General features: G+C 41.3%; 1 protein-coding gene across 8 annotated transcripts in view; it reads right to left on the bottom strand.

The window, feature by feature from the left end:
- MARCHF3 (membrane associated ring-CH-type finger 3) overlaps positions 1 to 14,141 on the bottom strand; it is a 186,967-nt gene that overhangs the window by 143,797 nt on the left and 29,029 nt on the right. The window contains exon 1 of one of the 8 annotated variants that reach the window (XM_064275641.1): positions 1 to 14,141. This exon is cut by the window's left edge and continues 28,078 nt beyond it. The exons of the other annotated variants lie outside the window; for them this stretch is intronic. The gene's annotated coding sequence lies outside the window, so the exon portion shown is untranslated. 8 annotated transcript variants of the gene reach the window in all.

Genomic DNA, 14,141 nt, shown 5'->3' with positions numbered 1-14,141 from the left:
AAATACGTTCATTGTCAAATGTTACCCAAGCATATGTTCAGCGTATTGTAACATATGCAAAATAAAGGGCACAGGATTAGGAGTTAGAAGACCTGGTGTCCGAACCAGGCTCTGAAACTGTCAGATGTATGACCTCGGGCAAAGAGGCAAGTCATTTAACATTTCAGAGCCCAATGTCCTACCTGTAAAATAAGACTAAAAATGCCTGCCACAAGGAGCATCAGATGTGAGCAATGAATGAAATATTAAAAACTAAAGCATTCTGAATCTCCAAAGTACCATACTAAATTATGCCATTATTGTACAAAGCTAATGAGTATTTTTGAAAAATTTAAGTATATTAAAAACAATTTTTGAGCACCTATTTGGGACAAAGCACTGTTCTAGGTGATATGAATTATAGAGATGAATAAACCCTTTGAAAATCTTTATGATTTTAAAAATCAAAATAATTAGGGATTAGATTACAAAACGGAGTGTTTTAGAAATATTTAAAAATCAGATGGACTTTCATGTAAACAAATAGCAAAATAGTTTCATTTAGATATGTCATTTGAAAAATTTTAAATAAGTACATTGCAATAAAAATTTTTTTTTTTTTTTACATTTGCAGTAGATATCTAAAAATCAACACTGGTGAACTTGTCTAAGGTAATAAGTAAAGCAAGCAAACTTGGGCTGAATCATGTGTTTTGTTTTGTTTTTTTAATCTTATGAGGACTGCTGGTCTCTGTTGACACACCAACATCTGGTGGAGGAGCTTTGATTGCGTAAACAATCAGGTTCTCTTTTAAAAATAAACGTTGGTTTTTAGTAGTAGACTATGGAAGGAGTACCGGCATTTGTCCCGCTGTGCGTTAATAATATGACCCCAGAAGAGTGAGGGATAGAACAGAGAAGCGACTGAGACAGGAACGTCAAGAAGAAAGATTTCAACAAATCTCATGAGGTCAGGAGAGGACGGCAAGTAGAATAGAGGGAGAATGTTAAGAGCCTGGAATATGCAGGAGAAAACTTTGGGAAAGCAGGAGGGTGAAAGCAAGCCACCTGGTGATATGCCAGTAAAACCCCAGTGAGCTGCAAGAGAGATTTCGCAGGGGTGTAGAATTCAGAAAGGCTAAAGGGAAACTCTGGTGGCGCAGTGGTTAAGTGCTACAGCTGCTAACCAAAAAGGCTGGCAGTTTGAATCCACCAGGTGCTCCTTGGAAACTCCATGGGACAGTTCTACTCTGTCCTACAGGGTTGCCATGAGTCGGAATTGACTCAGCGGCAACGGGTTTTTTTTGTTTTTTTTTTTTGTAATTAGAAGTCTGTGCTTTGTAAGATACAGCTGCCTATGGGCACCTCTCAATTCCCTCCCCATCCCCTACCTTAGGTCTATGCACTCTGTTGGAGGCCTAATATTTGGGCAAAATATCCCCAGAGGACTCTTTCTCTATTAAGAAATTTAAAAACTGCCTTGAAATTGTACTATGGTTATGTGGTGATCCAAACAGTCTGTCCTTGACTACTAACCTAAAATGTTGGTAGTTCAAACCCACACAGCAGCACCGTGGAAGAAAGCCCTGGTAATGTGCTTCCAGAAAGATAACAGCCAAGAAAACTCTATGAAGCAGTTCTACTCTGTAACACACGGGGCTGCCATGAGTTGGAACCAGCTCGATGGTAACAGGTTTGGTTTGGTTTACTACCTGAAAGGTTGGCAGTTTGAATTCACCCAGCAGTGCTCCAGAAGAAAGCCCTGGCACTCTAAGTCTGTAAGATTACAGCCATTGAAAACCCCATGGAGTACAGTTCTATGCCGACACAGGTGAGGTCACCATGACCTGAAAGCCACTTGACAGCAAGAGATTTGTTTTTTTTTTTTTGGTTTTAAGTAAGACATTAACATTAGGGGAAGCTGGGCGAGAGATGTACAGAAACTACTATTTTTGTAACTTTTCTCCAAGTCTAAAATTAGTTCAAAAGAAAAAAAAAATTGCTTGGCAAGAATGAGGAAGGTAGAGAATGTGCCAACATCACCTAGTGTAAAGCCCTCCACTCAGGAATTTGGAGCTTTACCACACACACCCATATAAACTCCTGCCTAAAACCTAGCCCTTCTCAGTGTTGACCCTAAAGTGAAACTACCAGGGGGGAAGGCCCTAGCTACCTCATCAGCTTCACATGCAGGTTCCTATTCAGGAATGGCACTAAACAGGATGTCAAACCTACACCATCCATTAAGAATAATCAACCCATTCCTTAGAAAGCTAGAAATAGAAATACCATATGATCCAGCAATCCCACTCCTAGGAATATATCCCAGAGAAATAAGAGTCATCACACAAATAGACATATACACACTCATGTTCACTGTAGCAATAGCAAAAAGATGGAAACAACCTAGACGCCCATCAAAAGATGAACGGATAAACAATGTATGGTACATACACACAATGGAATACTACACCACGATAAAGAACAATGAACAATCTGTGAAGCATCTCATAACATGGATGAATCTGGAGGGCATTATGCTCAGTGAAATAAGTCAATCACAGAAGGACAAATATTGTATGAGACCATTACTGTAAAAGCTCATGAAAAGGTTTACACACAAAAAGAAACAAACTTTGATGGTTATAAGGGAGAGGAGGGGTGAGGATGGGAAAACACTAAATAAGACAGTTGATAAGTGGTAACTGGTGAAGGGTAAGACAGTACACACTTCTGGGAAAGCCACCACAACTTGTATAAGGCAAGGTCATGGAAGCTCCATCCAAACTCCCTAAAGGACTGAATTGCTGGGCTGAGGGCTGTGGGAACCATGGTCTCAGGGAACATCTAGCCCAACTGGCATAACATAGTTTATAAAGAAAATGTTCTACATTCTACTTTGGTGAGTAGTGTCTCGGGTCTTAAAAGCCTGTGTGCAGCCATATAAGATACTTCACTGGTCCTACCCCTTTGGGAGCAAGGGAGAATGAAGAAAACTGAAGACACAGGGCAAAGATTAGTCCAAAGGACTAAGGGACCACAACTACCACAGCATCTACCAGACTGAGTCCAGTACAACCAGATGGTGCCCAGCTACTACCACTGACTGCTCTGACAGGGATCACAGTAGAGGGTGCTGGACAGAGCTGGAGGAAAATGTAGAACAAAACTTTAACTCACACACACACAAAAAAAGACTAGACTTATTGACCTGACAGAGCCTGGAAAAACCCCGAGAGTATGGCGCCCAAACATCACTTTAGCTCAGGAATGAAGTCCCTCCTGGGGTTCTCTTCAGCCAAAAATTAGACAGGCCCATAAAACAAAATGAGACTAAAGGGGCACAACATCCCAAGGGCAGGGACTAGTAGATAAGAGGGGACAGGAAAGCTGGTAATAGGGAGCCAAGGTAGAGAAGGGAGAATACTGACATTTCGTGTGGTTGTTAACCAATGTCATAAAACCATTATGTGTACTAACTGTTTAATGAGAAGCTAGTTTGTTCTGTAAACCTTCATCTAAAGTACAATTAAAAAAAAAAAAAGAATAATCAACTCAGTCCCTTGTTCTTACATATGGATGGATAATCAAAGTTTATGACTCATATTTAAAAACAAAACAGAAGTGTCTAAAAGGAAGTTAAGTAACTAAACGTGACATCTGATTTCCTAAGAAAAAGAGGTGATTCAGAAAACGTAAGAGACTTTTAAAGAGAGCCTATGATCTGTTTCCACAGAGATTATTAATATTTTCATCTAATAGACTAGAGAGTCAATCAACTATGTAAGTTGATGGAACAAGAAATAGAGGTTCACATCTATTATTTAAAGCTACAAAGATTATCAAAAGAATAATCAAAATAGTAACTATCAACTAAAGAAGGAAAAGGGTAATAAAAGTGAACAAATAGCAGAAAGTCAACAGATAATTGACATGATGAATCAAGAAATAGCAGTGTTAGCTTATTATTAAACATCAAGCAAGTAACCAAGCGAGTGTCTATTAGCAGAAACAGAAATGGTTGTCCCAGGAAAGGGATCGAGGGTCGGGAGGGGATCATGACTTCTCATTACAAGCACTTTCCTGCTGTTTTAGTTTTTAAGTGATGTATATAATATTTTCACAAAAACTTACAAGGTAATAAAGAAAAGGAGCTTCTTCAAAATTATTCTCTCAGGGATGAAAAAGGCGCTAGCGTTACGGAGGTAACTCCCACTGACATCACCAACATACTTTAGTAAAGAAAAAAGCCTGTAATAATAAGACTAAAGGGGAACAACTTCAAATGCAGAGTTAGAGGCTCAAGCAGGAAGACAATTTGGAAATTTCTGAACTGTCTTCTTTGTGAGGATGCAAAGGAAGTCTTTTTTTTTTTAAAGAAAAACAAGCAACAATTTAGTACCCCCTTGCCACACACACACACCAGAAGCCATAGTTCTTATGGTAGTTCTTGTCGGCCTGTGAGGGCTAGTCCACTGTAAATCTTAGTAAAAGAATGGGAAATGCTTCACGTGCTAGGGCACAGACTCATCTCGATGCCTTCCCTTGAGTGGGAAGTGAGATTTGTGGGGTGTTCAGTACTACCATGATCCAGCAAACCATAAATTTTAACAATATAGAGAAAAGGAGTATTTTTACAGATAGCACCAGTAGGAATATATTAACTACAACACTTAACGCACATCGATGATCATCGTGAAGAGCTCCCTGTCATTTTATGCTACGATCCTCTGTGTCTTCTGCCATAATATCAACTTGCTTTTATTGAGAAAGAAATCTAACGGTCTGACAGCTTCTTCCATTACTGCGTTTTCTTCTCCTTACATCCATTATCACTGGATTCTTTTCCTTGGCAAATGTACTCCTTGGCTTGATAAAATGTCTAGCTTGGTGAACTCTCTGCATGTGTTCCAAGTAAGAGTCCCCAAAGATACTTCCATTTACTTGTTGCCTTTCTGAATTGATCTACAGGGTCTTCCAATCGGGTAGTAAAAAAAAAAAAAAAAGTATTCAGGCCACGTGGAATATACAAAGTTGAACAATTCACTTGGGCTGCAAACAGGGGCAGCTCTGGGGGAACAATTTACGGTGTGACGAAAGGGAAAGGCATCCTGTGGGCTTAGTTAATGCTGAGCGAACAGTCACAAAGCTGCTGGGTGCCTCAGGGTATACGGTACTATCCCCCCAGCTTCTATTCTGCTCTCACATTCTGATAGCTTAGTTCTAAGGAGTTTACCTGCAATCAAATCCATAGCTGGAAACAAAACAAATTTCTTCCTCTCCATACCACAGGGTGTCATATTTATTGGTCTTTACCACCCTCTCCAAACTGGTATTTCTAAGAAGAATGTCAAATCAGCATAAGACACAAGCACCTCCCTAATGATGCTACAAACCCCTTCTAGGGCACCTCGAAGGAGACACAGGATAGGGCGGGGGGCCTGTAGCACTGTGGCTGATAGGCAGTCCCTTAATGGGCATTCCCCTGGAGCAAAATCAGACAGAAAACACTCATTTTTCACTTGTTTTTCTTCTCCTTTCCAGTTTGTTAAAGTGGAGCTGTGGGTAAAATACAAAAACTCCATTGACTTTAGGGCTCAAGGCTGAAAGTTTCCCTTAGTCAGGATCATTCAGTTAATTCCCATTTACACACTGCACATTACTGGCTCCTGAAGGTTATGCCAGATTTCCAGGTCAGGGTACTGATACGGTTAGCACAGAACTCTGAACGTTACGAGGGAACATCACAGGCCACAAGTAACTGATTGTTTTCTTCTTTCTGTTTTTGATACCCAGCTGATTCTAAGGCAGACCACCAAGGCCTACAATAGGCCATAGGAGGACAAGGCATTCAACCCAAATGGCTTTTGAACTGATTTCCCTGTTTAGTACAAAAGGTACTGATTATAGCAATAGCCAGAAAGCACACAGATATACCCCTCCTGATTCAGAGCTGCGGTGTCACAGCAAGATGTACAGGCCAAGTCTAAAATTCTCTATTTCAACTATAAGAAACCCAGATAAGAAGCCTTACAAGCAAACTATTTCTAGTGGCAGGACTCTGAATGCACTTTGGTGAGAAGTTGAAAGAAGTCAGTTAGTAGGCAATTGAGCATTTGAACAAAACTTACAAATATCACCTTCTAAAAGATGTGCCAACCTTCAGGTTCCCAGTCCTCCACATTATCATACGTCATCAGCACAACACTGGTGACTGCCTTGGGGCCTGAGAAATGACTTTGTGGCCAAGTAGATTTTCAAGCTTATCTGCAAAACTGCTCTAATCTCCCCTGAATATCAGGGCAGAGTTTTGCCAAGCAGTCACTTGCTCACTTTAATCATTTTCAGGGAGGAAAAAAAAAAAAAATCCATATATAAATAAAAAAGCTTAACCTACTGAGATGAAGTCTACATTCCTACTCCACTTCTCTCCCTTTCTTTCACAGCACCCACAGCCCAGGCAGAACAACCCAACCAGCACCATTAAAGGACTTTCAATCTACCTAAAACATGTAATCCTACTGAAATGGCGTAAGATGGTGTAGATGTAACCTTAGTCCCAGACCTTTACAGTCTCAGTGGATAACACAGGAATGCAAAATAGTACAGCTGCTTTGGAAGTGGACCTGCAGCTTCTTATAAAGCTAAACATACGCCTACCGTTCAACCCAAAAATCCCATTCCTAGGTATTCATGCAAGAGAAATGAAAACGAATGTTCACACAAAGGCCTATGGGTGAACGTTTGTAGCGGCTTAATTCCTAATGACCAGAAACTGGAAACAACTCAAGTGTCCTTCACCTGGTAAATGGATAAATTACGGTACACCCACACAATGGAATACTATTAAGCAATAAGAAGGAACTACTGATACACACAACAACATGGATGGGTCTCAAATGTATTACACTATGTGAAAGAAGCTAGACAAAATTATTCTATTTATATGTCATTCTGGAAAAGGAAAACTAAAGGGTCAGAAAACAGGTCAGCAGCTGGGGGAGAGCTGACTAGCAGAGGGCATGAGAGAACTTTTTGGATGATGGTTCTGTTCCATATCTTGACTGTGGCGGTAGTTACACAATTGTAAGCATTTGTCAAAACACATAAAACCATGTACTAGAAAAGGGTGAATCTCACTGTGTGTAAGTTATACCTTAAAACCCAACTTTAAAAAAATTCACCATAAAACATCCAATGATTAAAGAAAGACTGACTTAACACAGCTGATAAATGTCCCAGTTACTTCAAGATCTGGAGGTTTTTTCTGAACTGGGCCTGGTAGTCGGTTACTCTTAGACACAGTTTAAATGACACACTAATAAGTAAATCAATCGAGTCAATATGCCAGCTGCAACACATGCTACTGCCCACAGGGCTACTCATTAGGATGTTTTCAAGCCTGTTCTTCACGTGACAGCTTCTGACATTCTCACATTAAGGCACTGTTCATTTTGCAAGGTGCTGCATGGGTTCCCACCTTATTCTGCCTGGAGTTCTAACTGCCTGGATGCCACTGCCTCCACAATCACTGGCGTTAGGAAATTATTTCAGACTGAGAATTCGAGCCTGCCCGTGTTTCTGTTTTCTAGGATGAAGCAGATTAATCTTGATTATTCCCACTGGACTTAGCACTGAGAAAAAGGACTTCCTTAATTTGGTGATATTCTCGTAGATGAGTTGCACAGAATTTTTTTTGGCAGAAAAATACTCATGTCCTGGAAATTCAAAGATTTTTGTTTCATCTTTCATTGAATGCCATGGCTGTAATATACTGTCTCCATTTTGAATGGCTGTGACTTGAAACTAGGCTTTATTTCCTCCTAGGCCTCTCTCAGTAGACAATTCAGCCTAACATTTACTGAAAACCCACTATACGGAAATAACTGCTAAGGGCAGAAGGAGTGAGAAACTCAAAGACCCAGCCCTTCAGCAGCCTATTACCTCTACCCAAGTAACTCAAATGGAAGGCAGAGTGTGATGTATTATAAACAGAGGCATAAGTATAGTCTATGGCAGCAAGGGGGAGGGAACACTGAAACAATCTGGAAAGGTAGAATTAAAGGCCCTTGAAGGAAGGTTACCATGTGGGATAGCAGACATTCCCAGCTGAGGGGCTGCTTTTAATGAAGGGCCTTGTGAGTGTGAATTTAAGTCAATAATCATCCGCTGACATCCTGGAACCTGAAAGCCACGGGTATTCAAAATTTTTCGGAATTTCAATGTCTTCAGGCCTCAGGCCTCTCCATTTCTCCATAAGCCTCCCACATCCTATTCTCTCACATGCTACAGCTTCATATGTTTAACTTATCTGCCTTGTCCACAAGACTCTTCAGTGGGGGACCCGGTCTAAGTAGATAGCTTGTGGTTGAGTATAGACAGAGCTGTGGAGAGTCCAGAGTGAGAAACAACAGGAAAAGTAGAAAATGGCACAAGAGGGATTGGAGCATTTGCCCTTCTGTGGTGAGGCATGAATCCAGGATCTTTAACTCCCTTGGGGAGTGGTATTATTAAAAAAAAAAACCAAAAATGAATGCAGGAAAATATTCACTGAAGCATTATCGTTACTAACAAAAAACCAGAAATCACCTAAATGTTCATCAACAGAGGACTGCTTAAATCAATGGCTCATTATTTATGCAATGGAATACTACAGAGCCAGTAAGAATATAAAAGTGTGAAGAGATGGGAAGATCTCCAGGATATATTACTTAAATTATTTAAAAATCAAAGTGCAGAAAAGTATCATAATGGCTCCCATTTATGCTTGCATATGCATATAAACTTCTAGAAGGATACACAGAATCTGTTAACATTGGTTATATTTGGGGAGAAAATGGGAGGTAAGAGAAACGGAAAATTTTGCTTTTCAATTTATACCCTTTTGTTAAGGTCTCTAGGTAGTATAAATAGTTTGTGCTCAACTACTACCTAAAAGTTGGTGGCTGAAACCTCAAGAGGCACCACGGAAGAAAGGCCTGGCAATCTGCTTCCATAAAGATTACAGTCAAGAAAATCCTATGGAGCAGTTGTACTCTGTAACCTATGGGGTCACCAGGAGTTGGAACTGACTCAACAGCAATAGGGTGCAAGAAGCCATTTGAGTTCATTTTTAACCACGTATGCTTATCATGATGCTTAATTTAAAGAATATTTATAGTACTTCCTGGGGCTGACTTGCTATTTAGTATGAGGACTAGTGGCTACTGTTGCAAAAGGGCCAATAGGGACTAGAACTTCAAATTAATGCTTTTAAACAGTTTAATTTAGTAACTAGTTACTGGGTATATTATGATTCAATCTGTCCGCAGCTAACCATAGAGTGGAGTGACAAGACAAAGAGAAGGACAACAGACATCATGTGAAAGCCAGGCACTCAGGGAAGACTTCTGGTGGGGAGAGTATTAGGATTTAGACTGGTGAATCAGAGGAAACATAGGACAATGGAATGAGAAGAAAAAAACAAACAAAAAAGTGTTGAGCCCTTCAGCTGACAGAGAAGGAAAGTCAGTGCGGTGAGGACCTACCTCAGAAGGGATGGCGGAATGTTGCTCTAGGGAGGTTGGACCCCTTACTGGGCTCCTGGCCCATTTCAAGATTCCTTCAGGATTCTTGAGAAACACTGAACCAGAAAGGAATATATGGGTGCTGGGAGACTGCATGAGTCAAAATCGGCTCGATGGCAGTGGGTTTTTGGTTTTGGGAGACTGCATGGCTCAGTTAAATAGGGTGGACTAGGGTGGGACTGGTGATAAGGAGAGGTCTCTGGATACATGGGCACTGTCTAAGAGCCAGGGAAATTTGCATGACTGGGGTCAGGGGAAGAAATCCCAGTAACAGCAAATTTAATCAATACAGAAGATTAGGCATGTAGTGTTTGATTTCAGTTGATTTAACGAAAATAAAATGCAGTATTTCTCATGCACTGACTATAGGGTCACTAAGAGTCGCAATTGACTGGACAGCAATGGGTTTGGTTTTGGTTTTTTTGAATTGGGTCTGAGAGTCACATCCGCTCAGCGGGGCATACCAAAGTGTTTGCTGATTGCTCTCCATGGTTCTGGGAAGTGTTCTAGAGATGCTGGTGCCAACTAGTCTGGTCTTTGAGGGTGATTTTAGACTAACAGACACTTGCCTTTCTCAATTCTGTTTCAAATCCAGATAATACTGGAAGCAAGAAAGAGTCCAAAAATCTAAAAATTCCAACCCCTCTGAGACATAAAAGGGGATGCCTTTCCACCAAAAATTTGAAAGACTGAAGAAATGTGGGCCAAGACCCATGAACTAACTTCAGTAATGAGAAAACCCTAAGGAGATCCCTCTTTCCCCACACATGCATGTCTGAGTGCATGCTTGTACGCATATAAACATCTTAAAACAAATTATGTTTTCCTTTTTTTTGAGCCAGAGATAAAAAGCTTTGCCACATATTTGAAACAGTATTTGATTAGAGTGGCCATTCTCCCTTTAAATGGATTGTTTTCTTTATTAATGTATTTGCTTAGTGCTCTAATCTTTTTTTTTTGAGAAAATACACTGTCCTTCTTTTGCAAGGAGTAAAGACAGAAGCAAGAAGAGAAGAATCCCCTTCCTAATCAATAGGCTTGATATCTTTCACCATCACTGGTACCCTAAAATGGGAGGATCAGAGGCCTCAGGGCAGTCTGTTCTGTAGATTCAGATCCTGTTCCTAACAGAAACAGTAGCATAACACTTTATTTTTCTACATGCTAGTTTACCCAAGATAACAGGATATCTTATTTTTCTGGTAAGATTATCTTTTTTTCTTAACTTTTTCCCCTCTCTTTTGAGAGATCATGCCAGATGAGCAAAAATTCTCTTATCCATTTGGTACATCTGGTCAACCTAGGCCTGATTTCTACCACTCTTCAGAAATTAATCATTTGTGTGATGGTATCAGCATAGCAAAGAAACATAGCCACAGCCAGCTGCTTTGGAAAATGATGAGAATGAATACTCTGCTGATTGCTTATCACCAGAAAGAAAATATTGAAGCACTTTTATTAGAGAAATCCATTGGCGCCTATAGGCAGTGTAAGAATAACTGACGAAACACTGGGCGGGGGGTGGGGAGGAAAGAAAAATACCCTCTACCTAAAAACTCTCTGCGCTGGAATCACAAAACAACCTCTTCAATGACAAGAAATAATAGATCTCACAACATGGGAAGTTTTAGGTCTTCATGGAATTCATGCATTTTTTTGTTTTCTTTTGGGCAGATCATACAGTAAGTTAGAAAACTCCATGTGCGCCAGGAAGGGGGTAGATTGTGGAAGTGCAAAGGCAGCAGCTTCCAAGAGGCCGATGTGGCAGCAGATGAGCCATATAACCAAGAATCAACCAGGCCAGCCTGCTCATCAGAAAACAGAAAGTGCTGACTTATGGTGGACCCGAATTCTGCTCTAGTAGCTAAGAATAAAGTCCAAAGTTCCTGGTCCCTTTTCAAACCACTCTTTGGCTTTCTTCAACTTGGAGACTGTGCTCCAGCTTGGATCATGAGTGAAACCAGAGCAGCTATGCTAGATGGGCACTTGGCCTGGCACCAACAGAGCTTGTTTCCTGAACTTGGCTCTCAGCAAACCCCATGTAAACAGTCAGCATTCCATGGCTGAGGGCACAGAGGCCATCATGTGGAGATGGCCACGAACACACTTTCTCGCATTGGGGAGAACAGGGTGAGATGGGGTGAGGGGAGGTCAAGAACAGGGTGGGGAGGAGTATGCCTCGTGAACTCTTTTAGATCCACCCCAGGAGGACAACTCAGATATCTTGACGGAAATCAACTGAGAAAAGCCATCTTTTAAGGAACAAAAGTCTCAGTCATTCCCCTGCACCACTCCCATCTTGCCAATCCCTAGACCAGGCCAAAACAAACTGAGAAGCTAGAAAGAATGGTGGTTAAAAGAGCAAGCTCCAAAATATTTGTGGATGTTACCTAAAGAGGCCCCAAAGTGATGGACTGACTAAAAACTGGGAAGAAATATTACCACACGCCGTAAGACATCAGGAGGAAAGTATGTATGCCAAGACACTGGAGAGGCTCCCAGAAAGTTCCCTCTCAGCAACCCCCTTCAAGGAGAACCAGCATACTGCACTTTCCATATAATTGCTTTTCAGGTCTGTCTCCCAAATAATCCCTCAGTGAATACCCAAGTCAGCAGAACAACAGGAATTATTATACTGATCCTATAATACTGTCAGGTCTGTGAGCTACAGGCCTCAGTTGGGGCAAACACATAAAACACTGCCAACCTGGATAAGAAGTTTTTATCTAATGTAGATGATACAGAAAATGGGTCCACTTTCTTTCTTCTTCCAGATGCCAGACTTTTTCTTTCTTACACAACGCCCATTTGTATAGCAATTACACCCAGACCAGCTTTCAATGAGTCCATTAGAGCCAGCCAGCCCAGCACAAATCCCCAGGCAGGCCGCCCCTTGGGGATAGGGAGTCCGTTTACAGGGCGAAGTCCTAGATTGCTTGACCTGCATCCTGTGCCTTTAAGCTCCAGATTTCCATCCATCTGAGGTAATCTCTCAGTGACCTTCAGCTTTGACCCTCACTGTTTTATTCCCAGGCATAAATTTATTTCACCTCCATTACAGTTTCGCAGGCTCATCCAGACACCTTACGGTAATGTCTCCCAGGTGACTCAATCTCTGGTGCTCTGGCCCTACGCACTCCGGGGGTAGTACTCCCCTTCAAAGAGAGATTTATTTTCAAAACTTGCCATTTGTTTCCAGATGGTCAACTTCTCTGTAAATGAAACGTAGAGCATAACTTATTTATTCAACAAACACACCAAACACCTACTTTTATAAGATTGTTAGCCCAAAGGGACAACAAATAAGGTACTGTCCTCACCTCAAAGCACTTAGCCATTATTAATGCACCACAAAAACCAAGCCAACCCCACTGCCTTCAATTCCGACTCATAGTGACCCTATAGGACAGAGTAGAGCTGCCCCATAGGGTTTCCAAGGCTGTAATTTTTTAAAATTTTTATTGTGCTTTAATGGAAAGTTTACAAATCAAGTCAGTCTCTCATACAAAAATTTATATACACCTTGCTATATACTCCTAATGAGACAGCACACTCCTTCTCTCTGCTCTCTCTTTTCGTGTCCATTGCGCCAGCCTCTGAACCCCTCTGGCCTCTCATCTCCCCTCCAGATAGGAGATGCCAGCATAGTTTCAAGTGCCTACTTGATCCAAGAAGCTCATTCTTTGCCAGCATCTTTTTCTATCCCTTTGTCCAGTCCAATCCATGTCTGAAGAGTTGGCTTTGGGAATGGTTCCTGTCTTCAGCTAACAGAAGGTCTGGGGGCCATGACCACTGGGGTCATTCTAGTCTCAGTCAGACCATTAAGTCTGCTCTTATAAGAATTTGGGGTCTGCATCCCACTGCTCTCCTGCTCCCTCAGGGGTTCTCTGCTGCGTTCCCTGTCAGGGCAGTCATCGGTTTTAGCTGGGCACCATCTAGCTCTTCTGGTCTCAGGCTGATGTAGTCTCTGGTTTATGTGGCCCCTTCTGTCTCTTGGGCTCATAATTACCTTGTGTCCTTGGTGTTCTTCACTCTCCTTTGGTCCAGGTGGGTTGAGACCAATTGATGCATCTTAGATGGCCACTTGCTAGCATTTAAGACCCCAGACGCCGCTCTCCAAAGTGGGATGCAGAATGTTTTCTTAATAGATTTTATTATGCCAGTTGACTTAGATGTCCCCTGACACTATGGTCCCCAAACCCCCCAAGGCTGTAAATCTTTATGGAAACAGACTGCCACATTTTCCTCCTGCAGAGCAGCTGATGAGTTCAAACAGCTGATCTTACAGTTAGCAGGCAAGCACTTTAACCACTGTGCCACCAGGGTTCCCTAATACACCATACTGAGTAGAAATCAGCCCACCCCATCAAAGCCATATTATGGAACCAAGAAATAGAGAGATGCAAAATAATAACAATAACGTAACATCAATAATATAAATAATACAACAGTAATACCTCAGACTCATTTGAAACAGCTTTCACATATACTTCAATATTAATGATCTTAAGTCAAATTGTCATTACTGAATTAAAAGAGATCCTTAACAGCATTTAGCAACTTTATTTGTGCTATCTCTACCGCCCCCACCCCCTC

This window comes from Loxodonta africana, chromosome 2, assembly GCF_030014295.1.
Source record: "Loxodonta africana isolate mLoxAfr1 chromosome 2, mLoxAfr1.hap2, whole genome shotgun sequence".
In the NCBI taxonomy this organism is placed as follows: domain Eukaryota; kingdom Metazoa; phylum Chordata; class Mammalia; order Proboscidea; family Elephantidae; genus Loxodonta; species Loxodonta africana.
This window is presented reverse-complemented; position numbering and strand designations above follow the sequence as displayed.